The sequence below is a fragment of the Lygodium microphyllum genome, chromosome 11, assembly GCF_053477565.2.
Source record: "Lygodium microphyllum isolate KBCC chromosome 11, Lygodium_microphyllum_v1.1.10, whole genome shotgun sequence".
In the NCBI taxonomy this organism is placed as follows: domain Eukaryota; kingdom Viridiplantae; phylum Streptophyta; class Polypodiopsida; order Schizaeales; family Lygodiaceae; genus Lygodium; species Lygodium microphyllum.
The window spans coordinates 88168679-88182169 of record NC_141145.1 but is presented as its reverse complement, the minus strand read 5'-3'; the positions used below and the strand labels follow the sequence as shown (position 1 = coordinate 88182169).

General features: G+C 43.6%; 1 pseudogene; it reads left to right on the top strand.

Moving 5' to 3' along the window:
- The first annotated feature begins 11916 nt into the window (after positions 1-11916).
- LOC148029051 (mitochondrial phosphate carrier protein 2, mitochondrial pseudogene) lies at positions 11917-12868 on the top strand (annotated as a pseudogene).
- Positions 12869-13491: the final 623 nt, after the last annotated feature.

Below are 13491 nucleotides of genomic sequence, written 5' to 3'. Positions count from 1 at the left end.
CTCTCAAGGGATCCGTCAAGTTCTTATTTGTTAACTTCTCCATCGACTAATGATCAATGGCCCAATGCCTATCTGGATTGATGCTGAATTGGGAGCCATGAATCTTTTGTAGAACTCTGGAGCTGCTTGTAAAAATATAGAAAAATCGATGTCAGTTGCTACAGAATTGTAATGCTATCCTACCTAAGTTTTGACGTGTTAGGAATGCTTACAAACCTTATAAGCTGAAGCTACATTCAACCAGAGAATGAGAAGCGCTTGGAAGAAGAGTAGAATATTCGTAAAAAGGAGATTGGGAGTTTGAAACAACGACTTCAAATGTTAACACAAGACTTAAAACAAATAGAAACCCAGAAGGCCCTGGATAGAGAGCTTGAGGTTATGCAGAAGAAAAAGAGTTTTATGATAGATATGGCAAAAGCTGAAGCATACATTAACAGGGCACAGGAAGGTTGTCTCTAGTGTGACTAATAGATGTCTACAAATAGCAGCAAAGCAGAAGAGGAATCAAGTGTGGCTCTAAACAGTGTTGGAAGAAAATATGTATTCCATGCCTGAAAAACAGTCAGCAAACAACCTGCAAAGTGTTCCTCTTTGAAATAGCAAGAGTCTAGTCTTTAGCATATAGATTATCTTGGTGCATCTTATACAGTACTAATCAACAAAAAAATTGTAGAGTATCTCTTTCTGAAATAGCAAGAAGGGATGTGGACTTCAATTTTTGAGCAGCCAGTTTATAAATCAGATTTCTTTCTTTTATGAAGCTGAAGCTGTTGATGTTGAATAGGGTTGTAATCGAACGGGTGAAGTGTAGTTAGTATTGCATACATCTAGGTCTATTTGCCACATTCAAGAGACCAAAAGGCTTGAACAAGTTGATTATAGGTCCCTTATCCGAAATTGAGGTGACCTTCTTTCAAATTGAATCGTGATCTTGCTTGATTGATCTTCTATCCTGAAATTAGTCAAGGTCCTCTGTGGTCGCGACTTTGCTTTTGAAAACCCTTCGACACCGTTCTCAAGATTGGAGAAAGAGAGACTCCATGCATTGCCCTTATAGACCATGGTTCGGAGATCAACGTCATGTCAAGAAGTCTCTACGAGAATGGCGGATGTCCCATAGATGTGGACATGGGATGGTGCATGAGAGCAGCCAATAATTCTTCTAGCGATCTCTATGCGGCATGTCCTTATGTATGGGTTACTATTGGTGATGTAAAAGATGAATTTCATTTCTTTGTTCAAGATTCTTGTATCTATCCTATAATTCTTGGTCAACCTTTTATTTCTGAGTCTCTCGTTTGGAGACAAAGGCCCTTGATGATGGTTCATCTTATGCTCAGATAAGAAGTAAGGATAATGACAAAGCTGTCCAATTTCTGACTGTTTTTATAAATCATCACCGGAATAGAGATCAATTGAGAGATCATCGTGTGCCTCCTAATGCACGGGAATTTAAGGGTTTTCGGGCTGCACTGTTGTAAGTGGAGGCTATGGCAGTGCTTCATATAATAAAAATTTTCCTCCACATGTAAAGGGGACTATGTCAAAGGCTGATTTGCAGGTATTTACAGCCAACAATGTGGGCTATTATGAATGGTTTTCAGCCATGAATAGGGGTGAAAGAAAGCATTTATGTCATGTGGAATGGGAGCTGAAGAAAGTTGATGTTTTGGCTGAAAATGAAGAAATTTCAGGACTGTTTTATGGGCTGATTTATAATGATACATTGGCTGAAATACATGCAACTGTTCATGCAAAAAATTAGGCTAAAAATCAGTCCATGCAGGTATGCACATTGGATATTTATGACATAATTCAAGAATTTACTGATCATGAAGCTTTTGGACAGCCAAACAGGGATGAGGCAAGAGTAGAAACAAAGTACAAGATAGTTGACAAGAAGGTCAAGCTGGTGGAAACTCCACTACCTCCCGAAAGTGAGGGACTGGCTGAAAGGGTATCCAAACAGCCAAGTCTTCGTGACCCCAAAGACATTGGTCACCAATTTACAGCTGAAAGCTTAAGGGAGCTAAAAATTGGTCAAGACTCTTTTCTCTTGCTAGCTAAAAAACAATCTTTTATGCAGATATTGAAGAAACATGGAAAAGCTTTTTCATTTCAACCTCATGAAATTGGTTGTGTGGATCCAAGTGTTGTGGCACCAATCGTGATTTTCACGGTCCCACACATCCCTTGGAATCTTAAACCAATTCTGGTTCCAAGGGCTCATTTGCCTAAGTTATTGGAGCTTTTAAATGAAAAGATAAATATGCAAATATTGGAGTCATCTTCAACTCTGTATTCTAACCGATGGTTTATCGTGCCTAAGAAGAATGAATCTTTGCGATTCATTCAAGATTTACAGCCTGTCAATAAAGTCACTATTAGAAATGTTGGTTCGGGTCCAATTGTTGATGAATTTGTTGAGGCTTTTGCAGGTAGAACAATTTATTCCATGGGTGATCTATATTCAGGCTATGACCAATTTCAGCTTGCTTTGGAAAGCCGAGACATTACCACAATGAAGACGCCTATTGGTTTAGTCCACATGTGTACTCTACCCCAAGGAGCTATAAATTCGGTGGCTCACATGATGAATGCCATGCACAAAGTATTGAGAGATTATATTCCCCAACTTACTCTTTCCTTGATGATGTACCGATCAAAGGATGTGAAATTCATGAGAAGAATGAAGAGCTCAATGAGCTTGGATGCCGCAAGTTTGTTTCTGATCATATTAATGATTGTGCTCAAATCTTGTCTAAATTGGAAGAAGTCCATCTTACTCTTTCAGGAGCTAAATCTGTTTTTGGAGTTGAAGAAGTTCTTATGGTTGGGCATATGTGTGGCTCATATGGCCGAAAGCCTTCTCCAATCAAGATTGATGCCATCAGCAAAATGCGAGAAATATGCACAAATGTTTCAGAGGTGAGAAGATTTCTTGGAGCCTATGTTTTCTATCTTATTTGGATCCCACACTTCGCTCATGTTGCTGAAAATCTTTATCAACTGTTAAGAAAAGACCAAAGGTTTATGTGGGAAAAAGAGCATACTCAAGCTGTTTGAAAATTGAAGAAATTGCTGATTTCAACCCCCACTTTGAAGACGGTTGATTACTCTAATGGACAACATATCATAGTCATGGTAGACACAAGTCCTATTGGGATAGGATGGTGTTAACCGTTAGACGAACAAGGTGAAAAATCTGAAAAAGCTAAAGCAGAAGACAAAGGCCAAGGAAAAAGTGAAACGGAAGACGAAGGCGCGCCAAGAAAAATATGGAAGCACAAGAAATGCAGAAAAGTCCTAAATAAAGGAAAAGAGTGCACAAGAAAAAGCGCGAATCAATACTTTTGTAAAAGAGCGCAAGCACATCATGGTTTAATTTAAAGATCACCGAGCTCTCACCCGTACAATTTGTAAAGGTAGATGGGCGGTAGGAAGGAAGCTAGGAAGATAGAAGGGCAATGGGCAAAAGGACCTAGGCCATGGTCGGCCATGTAAAAAAGGGGATAAGGGGATGACTGCCCAAAAGGGATTTAGGGTTTTGTATATAAAGTTGAAAAGTGAATGAGAAGCTCATTCTTGTGTGTGGCCAAAAGTAGCTCGCCTCTTCTTCTTCTTCTTCTTCTTCTTCTTGCTTGCTTGAGCTTGTGCTTGAGAGATGGAGTGTGAGAGTGTGAGGGAGTGAATGTGTGAGGGTGAGGGACCATGGGGTGTAGAAGCTCTCCATCTTCTCCTCCTTCTCTTCTCGTATCTTGCTCTCAACGATAGAGCTTGGAGCTTGGAGCGGGAGGATTGAGTTTGCTTGAAGCTTGTACTTGGATCGTGGAGCTACCAGAGTGTGCGGGAGAGGAGGCAACTTGATCGGCATGAAGGTAAGCTCACTATACCCAGTAGGCATGAGAGTGTGTAGGCTATGTGAGAGGTAGCCATTAGCATTCGGCTTGAAACACTTGAAGCAATAAGTGGTCCATGGGTCTTGGTGGTCGAGCGTGAGCTCCCACTACATTTTGGTTCCATTGCCAGGACCAACGGATTCAAGCCTTGAGCGCTTGCACGCTTCGAATCGAGCATCAAAGTAAGGGTTTCCCCCCCGAACCGGTGCTTGAGGTAGATAGGTAGGAAGCAAGGGAGTTTGAAGAGGTATTCGATCTCCTTAGCAAGTAGGTTTTTGGTTTTTTTGGATTTGGAAAAGCATGTTGGAAGTAGGGTAGTTATTTGCTTTGTGATTTGGATCCATTAGGGTAGGAAAAAACAAAGAAAAAGAAGAAAAACAAGCATCAGGGTTTTTGCTGCCATAACAAGGCATGAGGGTTTGATTCGTTTGCAGATTTGCATTTTGGGGTTTATTGGATATTCCAGGTATATACAACTCTTCCCCTCCATCCATAGCTTTGATCTGGAGGTGTGTATGATAGGCCGTGACCTGAATCGTGTGATTCGGGCGATTTATTGTGCGTTGGTAAAAAACGCGTCGCACTCGGCGTGTCCGAGTGATGGTGATTTTGGGCCGAGTCCCAGAATCGGCCCTCGGTCCACTACCAGTCAGACCAGTTGACTCGGCGCACTCGACTCGGATACCCACCGCTCAGCCTGTCCGAATTGATCATTCGGACCAACTTTGAAATTCGGCCCTCGACCCTGCCAACTTGGCCCACTTGGCTTGACCCACGTGACTCCACCCTCGGCCCACTCGACTCGGCCCTCGGACAACCAGACTCAGACTAGCTGAATTTGACATTCCGACCAGTCACATTCGGCCCTTCCTACTCGGCTCTTGGATGGGCCGAATCGGGCACTCGGCCCCTGCAATTCAGACCTATCAGGCCGAATTTAGATTTTTTCAGATTTTAGGCCAAAGATAGTGAAACTGATTGAGAGACCATATAGAGCCAAAACCATATTGTAGATCGATCACTGAGCTGAAACTTAGAGCAAGTAGTTTAAAATTTGGCTATAAACATTCTTTCAAATCATGTGTGGCATTTACCAAAATGGCCCTGCGGGCTAGGGGGGACTGCCCCCCTCGGACCCCCCCCAGAGGGGGCTCTGCCCTCTCCGCACCTCCCCCGAGTAGGTTGGGGAGAAAATGCGTGCCATGACAGGTCCTCCAAAACAGACCTTAGTGTAGCAATGGCTCTACATGAGCATGGATTCTCACTTGCAAAAGAGGAACCAGAAGCCCATACCCGAATAGAGACAAACAGAGACCCTAGAACCTCAATGGGCCCATCTAGCCAACAAGGGAAAAAAGACCACACTGCAAAAACACATACGTGTTGTATTCGGACTGCATCTAGTCAAAGCGGAAAGTAACAACATCAAGCTACAATAGGGAGAATGACTAGATATGACAATCTTGACGATAGATGCTCCTTGAATAGCACTACACTAATGATCCAAGGCACTAGTGGAGAATTCACATCTGGTTGTGCAGTTGGGGACTCAAGGGCATTTGTTAGAAGGCTTAAATTTACAAGCCAAGACTCGGAAGATGAAGACATAGTACCACGTGCTTATCTTAGGGTCAAACTCACCGCGAAAGGAGAGCATACTATCGATGCTCTGATTGATGAAGGAGCAGATTTTAATATCTTAACCTATGAATCATGGACCCTACTAGGCCAACTAGAGCTCACACCGACTAATGCAACTCTTAGCCCTTATGGGGGACACCCACAAGCACTCATAGGGAAGTGCAAAATCCTTGAAACAATTGAAACTGAAAGCTTGCCTATCATATTTCATGTTCCTCCAAATAGTGCTAATTGTGAGAAGGGAACTCTCCTTGGAAGACCCTTCAAAAGGGCAACCAAGTGTGAGGCCGACTATGTAGCACGGAGGATACACCTAACACTACCGGGTGTAAGGATAGTCACGACATTTAGCAAGGGTGACCTCATCGAACCTCAAGGGAAAGGAAAGCAAGGTACTGACATTACAATCAAGCCTGCTGACGAGAGCAAGGACTTGTTGGAAGAGTTAATACGAGCACATGTCGAACAATGAGAACCAGTGAGTGAGGCCATGCCTGAAACAAGAAGGTCAGGAGACAATGCCAAGGACGGCCTTTGGACTTACAAATATCGTAGAAGACCCCAAAAGAAGCCCAAGCCTTATAGAAAAAGGCATCGATGGAGAGTCAATACAACGCCGCGATGGATATCCAAAGCATTGCTACGTGCTCAAGGGTATTATGCAGGTAACCGATGGATTTGGATACCAAAAACCCCGTGTTAAACCTCATTTGTCGACTGAAGGCCAAATCATATCAAGAGCAAAGAAGCATAGGAGGAGATCTAAATGAAAAACCAAGGCTCAAGTCAAAAACAGTGGAGTGACCGAGCCCCTCATGGTTGAAATCAAGAGACCCAACAGGACCAATTGGAGGGTAGATCCTTAGCCTAGCGTGCTCGACAAGTAGACATTAGATGTAATTTTTTGAGGATACGCAAACGCCACTAGTGCCCAAGGAGCCTTTGATTCCCCAAGAGGATAGCAGGCCTCATAGGCACAACATTTCTCATGGCAAGGTTAAATGCTCAACAAAGCAAATAGCAAAATCATCTAACAGCCACGAGCAAATCTCCCAGCCAGTGTCAAAGCCACTTAGGAGTCCCAAGTCTCCTACACCCTCTTCCCCTAAACGAACACAGGAAGCACAACACTCGTCAAGTGCGGCTACTCAATCCTAATCTCTATCTACATTAGAGCTTCCAAATGTCCAAGAGGTAGGACACGACACCACTCTTAGCTCTCAACCTAAGGATGTGCCTGTGCAATCCACCGTGGCTAGCTCAACTGATACTCGATCTACAAAAGTGAATGCTCTAAGGGCAACAAAAGACACGGCCACTTCTAATTGCCCTAAGGACTTGACACCACAATCCACCAATAGTAGCAAGTCCACTGAACTAGCTACTACTACTTCAAATCAGGGAGGATCACAGTAGTCACAACCCTTGGCCGTGACAATGCCCCTTGCAGAACGTGTCCTTAGTAGTTTACTTGTGGAGGAGGTGTCGCAACCAACTTCATTAACAACTCCAGCACTTCCAAAGTGCCTAAAGCCTAGACTGGAGGAGTTAAACAGAAGGGAAGAGCTAGACTCTCCAAAAAGGGAGGTAGTTGTACCCTCACAACCTAGCAAGGCTATTCAGCAGGCCACGACTATGTCCCATGAGGACACACTAGAGCAGGGGAAAGTTGAGGCCCAACCAAGCACATCAACGGCTAACCTAGTTTAGGGTCTTGAGTCAGTAAGTTATGCACCGTCACACTGACAAAGAAAAAGAGAAGAAAGCAACGAAAACAACAGCAGCTACAGGTGGTTGTGGACCCCAAGAGCATTGAGACCAAGAGCGCTAGAGAGCTGGGGAATAAAGCATCAAGTCCATCCACCAATGAACCCATTGATGTCTCTCCTAATAGCGGTGAAACCTCAGACACATCCGTGTGCTCTGAAAAATCAAAGCAGTCGTTGCCATCAACAGTTGCTTTCGACACTCAATCCACCGACAATAGAACTCGCATCGACCAATCAAGAGTGGATACAACGCTAGTAATGGCGGTGTCTATATCAGCCAAAGCCACACTGCTCAATTGTACCTGAATATTAAAATCCAATGGTGACAAATCTATACCAGTCACATCCGAGGAGAACCATGAAAAAATAGCAGCAAAACCTCAGGAAAAACACACAATCCCCGAGAGCATAAGCAATCCTAGCGTTGACCAATCTTGCTCATCTAGGCCTGAGCCCCCAGCTATGCTAAAGCCTAGGCAAACTGCTAGAACCTTGCATGAGATAGCAACCGAGTAAGCCCTCATTGAACATAGAAGTATCGCAGAATGCTTAACTAAGTTGGATGCTAAGCTCAAGGTGTTCACACGTGTCTACGTCCTTGCGGACATGGGCACATTCCCTAAGGAGCAGCTTGGAGAATACTTGTCATTTTCCCTATCTTGGAAAGAGCAAGAACATCTTAATGAGCACTATGATAGGCTCCTGCATGAATGCATGCGACTCATCTCTGACGAGGAAGCCGACAAACTACACTTAACTGTAACATTCAATGATGTGCTCTACCAACCAAATCTCTTAGAGATAGAGCAACTAAAGCCACAATCAAAGGGTCAAAGTCAATTTGAGAAATGTTGATTTGAAAACCGTATTGCAATGGCCGAACTAGGAGCCCAAATCATGACAGTCTCAGAAGCGCAATTGGCCAAATGGCGGTCCCAAAGAGACCCAACCTATGTGGCGCCAACTTCCTTTCAAGTGCTAACTGCCATTCAAGGTACGAACTTAGCTTGAACTAGGCAAGATAACTCTTTGGCTGATAAGGTTCTCACTGAGGAGGAGCTACATGTTGCTAGTAGACTCGGACAAGGTTCAATGCTACTCGATGTTGCAAAATATCCATCGATATTGAGTAAGCTACCACGCGTACTAGATGCATGTGCCACACTTCAGTACAATCCGAATTTCTACACTTGGCTTTTATCCTCGTGAAGTGACATGGATTCGTAAATATGTATATAAATAAACAATGATTTTTGTGTAGCCCTGTATAGACAATATCAACACACACAAGTAATGATAGTCAAGCGCAGGGAGAAGAGTTGGGTTTGACAGGCTAAGCTCCTCAAGTCCTCCTCTCATCACACATTTAAAAGTCATGTGACCATCCCCAACTCCAAATGAAGGGCATGCAACCCTCATTACCGCCATAGGAAGCCTTGACCAACAACTCTGATGGTGTAGACGGGGTACTGTCCCTTTCTATACACCTTTCCCCCTTTCTAGTCTATCCTTTCGAGAATGAGCCCTGCCCCACTCCATGACAACCAGTCCACACAACTTAGCATAAGCCAATATCTACTAATGGCTGGAGGCAAAACAAACATCATCATGGGGGCTATCCCTCTACAACAAACACTGCATGCCTCACTTCTCCCCTCCTCATCATATGCGCTTGATAACCCACTGTATAATCCCTTCCATGCAAATAGTTTTATCCTGCCTTGAGGCCTTGTCCTTGGTTCACATTTTGTAGGTCCCCCTACAATAGCCGACATGGAGCACCCAGTGCAGTTGGCTTGCAAGGACACTATTCGCCGTCGAAGAGAGCATGTAGCAAAAGCGCCTCCGTCGAAATGCTATGTACCTACCCTTAAAAGGTATGCAAAGAAACAAAGCGACACCGGCTCGGACGTAGGCCAAAAGATCACCAGGCCAAGGGAATAGAAGCTCAAGGGATCACACAGGGCGTGGCAACACCAGCTATGCAGGCTCCTACCAGATGCTCGAGCACCAAGTGCTGGAAGGAGGAGAGGGTAGCTCAAGACAAGCAAGAATTTGACGCATTGTTTAAAAGAATCTTGGAAACAATTGCGGCCAGGGACTACACCATTCGAGTCCCAGCCAACATTTTCCCCTCCCAGCCTCACAAGAGCCCCTCACCAGCACAGCCTCAATTGCCCAATCACCCAAACTCGCCCCGCCTTGTACAAATAGAGTAGCCCCATGTTGTATAAAAGGCTTATCAAATGATACCTGGCCATGACTTTTTGTATTTAAATGGTTAAGTGTTGACATGTTCTCCAATTGTACAAACTTTTCATATCTACGTTTAATATATTTCACATCTTTAGCAAAAGAAAAAGCTAATCAAGCGCAGGTGATAAGTATCTAAGTCAACACCATGGAATTCAGATAAGTGATGTCTCCTTGCGTTGCACTGGTTTATTATAGTTGCGGCATATACCATGCATGTACTCTCATGAAGTGACAAGTAGATGCAGGATGATACAGGTCTTTGTGCGAAAGTGTTCAATGCCCGATCACCGCAAGATCATCGACCCCACAAAGAGCAGCGACAAAGCCACGCTGCCAATAGCAAAAATCACCCTTGCTAATCACCCACATCGCATGGCTCAAAGCATATTCATGGGCTACGCTCTCTTTCTGGGTCAAGCTCTATAGTTGGCTCACGATCGTTGTTACCTCAATTGTACCAACATCGCGTGTTGCAAAGAGGTTTGTAATATCTCAAGTGTATCTCCCCATCTCAACAACTGCTTCTCTAACAACAAGCTAGGGCACAATCATCATTGTAATATCCATTTCCTGAGCCTTCGAAGCTTGACATTTTCCAACCCATTGAAAGGCTGACAGCCTCAACATATTGCAATGGTTGTACTTAGGCAAGTCCAAAAAAAAAAAAGAGGAGAAAAGAGAAGAGAAAGAAAGAAAAAAAGAAAACAGCACAAGAAAAAGAAAAGAAAAAGAAAAAAAAAGAAACAAACAAAAAGATAATAAGCATCCATGATCACAGCACAGCACCTAGGGGTCCTCAAATTAAGTACGTCCAGTGACCTTGGTCGACTGCCACCGTCCCTAGTCCCCTAGCCCCTTAGCATCACCCACAATTGTTCAGGGCACATCAAGGGCAGGACATACCTAGGGAGCTTGTCTTGCCTATGGTTAGACCTGTCACCCTGACCCACTTGCACAATTCCCTCTTGCACTCTGCCTTAATACCATTGCAATCAATTGTGGTAAGCACCGCATGATTGGCCATGAAAAGTACACCGTCCTCATCAAGCAAGTCCAATAGCTTTCAGTTACCAAAAGTGTGGTGTCCCTGTATTCAATTATGCTACGTCATGCAGTCACAATGCAAAGGATATCTCATATACCTTCACGTTGTCGTGCTGCTGCGCATCTGAGCCGTATACACCTTCATTTCTTTTGTTGTGCATTTGTGTTATTTTCTGCGTGTGATTCATTGTGTGTGAGATGCATTATGATAATCCGCATCCAATGTATATATTCCATTAGTGTGTGTGTATGATTTTGTTTGGATGCATGATGTGTGTGTGTCAGAAAAATATTAAAAACTAATGCCAAAGAGTAATATTGTGTTGTCAATTACAATCATGAATTCCAAGAAAAGTGCAGGATATCATGGAACCGAAGGACGGCTCGGGAATTCGCTGTGGATGCTGTGATGAAGTGGTTATCTGTTCATCATTTGGAGCGCATGCTGAATGTGGAGAAGGTTGAGACAGGAGAATTTTGAAACTCTCTCACCTCAGAAGTGCTCGAGAAATGGTTTTTGAGTATGGAGTGGATACATTGGCTGAGGTTCTACTTGAAGGTTTCTCGCGTGTCAAGAAATGTACTAATGACGGTCGTGCTCTAATGTCATTAGACCTTCAGGTTTTGATAAATGGATTGAGGCATCTAGCTCCACACAGGCTTGTCGTAAATCTGCATGTCATTGAGGCTTTATTAAGGCATTTTATCTTCCTGAGCCTGAATACATTCACTGGATTTGTGCTCATCTGGAGTACACGAAGACCCAAGTGACAAATCTAATAAACTTAGTTGCTCTTTTAAATAACTGGAAGAGGAAAAAGCGAGAGGGATAAGCGCTGGTTGTCATTGTTGATGTCATCGACCAGAGCAGGTCAGACACCAGAAATATTTAGTTTATTGGTTTTTTTTAGAGGAAGCGGTCTCTCTCCCATGGGATCAACAGGAAAAAGCTAGTAAGGGGGAAACTAATTTGGGTTTTGAACCGCTTTTGGAGGGAAAAAGCAAGAGGAAAGCAGGCTGTTTTGGGGGGGGACGAGGAAGGAATGCGAGATGTGTGGCTGAGAGGAGAGGAGAGCGGTGGCCAAAGCTGGAAAAATAGACTAATGCTACTGTGCTGCCGACGGGAGAGCAAATTGGCCATTATCGCTCGCTCTACAGTGGAGGCAATCGTCATCATCAATTGGCAATACCAGAGGCAATCACAAAGCATGAAAAATTAGTACCCCAGGATAGGAGTACACAGAGACCCCTTGTGGAAGTCTCGGAGGTGATCACGAAGGAGGCACAATCACCAGCTCAAGGCTATGGGAGACGAACAGCTTGCTGCCTATAGCTTCATCCCACGACAGATGTTTGGAGGAATACCGCTCAGTGCTTTCCCAGCCCTTACATTTACTGGATCCTGGTTTTGCAACCTTATTTTCATGTGCAGGGTGGAAGCGATTCCTTCTTCGGTTTTCTAGGAAGACATCTATATAACATGGGGACGACCATAATGGCCGTGTAGTACAATGGCAGTGTGGTCCTTGGCGCAGGCACATGAGAGCAGAAAACTCCAGCCTTCCAATCGACCTTCGCCTCAAGTTCTCTTTCCAGAAGAATTTTCGGTTCTTAAGGCGGCCTTTAGCTTGGACACGCTGTTAATGCCTCTCCCTGCTGAGCTTAGTCGTAGTGTGGCTCAGAATTTGGGTTTCTTTGATCGAATCTTTACACAGTTCTTTGACAGAATTCGCCAAGTTTGGATTCTACGAGTACTTTAAGAAGTACTATACTGATTTGGCTAGGCCAGAGAACGCTGATTAGTTCCAGACCCTTATTTACTTGACGGAATCAGCGTCTGCAGAATTCATTGCTGAAATTGGTTTAAGTCCTTTTGAAGCTGTGAAAGTTCGTGTTCAAACCCAGTCAGGTTTTACTAGAGACTTGGCTGATGGATTTCCCAAGTTTGTTGAATCCAAGGGCTACCCAGGCCTTTATAAGGGTCTTATTCCACTATGGGGTCGCCAGATTCCATACACTATGATGAAGTTTGCATGCTTTGAGAAAACGGTTGAGCTGCTGTATAAGAATGTTGTGCCTATTCCCAAAGAAGAGTGCTCAAAACCTACACAGCTTGCAGTTAGATTTGCTGGTGACTATATTACAGGAGTTTTCTATGCCATTGTCTCACATCCAGCTGACAATCTTGTGTCTTTCCTAAACAACTCTAAGGGTGCACAGCCTGTTGTAACTGCTTTTCATGTACGAAAGAGGTGATCAATGCAATTTATGTTGAATTGAAGAACAGGGTGTGTGGCTGAACTGGAATGTCTGAAACCTCCACATATACATGCTATCAGACATTCATGCATCATTTCTGGAAGAATAGGTCGTGATGGCAAATAGAGAACGGCTATTCTTATGCTTATACAATGTCAGATGTGGACACTTGATACTCTAGAATATTGCAGATTCTAGTACATAGATTCTTTCAGATCTCTTGATCTTCTGAAATCTTCTGCTGAACAGCCAATTGTCAAGTTACAAAATGTATATGCTGATGTAATCCGTATTTGATAGAAACCTCTATGAACATCAGAAATCAGATGTGTTGTACAACAGATGATTCTCTGCACTAAGGGATATGTTTGATTGGATTACTAGATAATGTCCATTCTTCTGATCAATGTAACTGTCACCAAAATTTTCTGATCATGAATTTCTTGTAACACTCTTGACAAGAAATATAGTGAAATTTGGCATCAAATATTTGAATTCTTCTTGTTAGCCTATTCTCTTGCTGTATCTTGAACCCCGTGTTCTACAGCCCTTGCGTGAGCTCTACGACAACATGTACTTCTTCTCAACATGGACAACTTTGCTTCATGCACACATTGTTA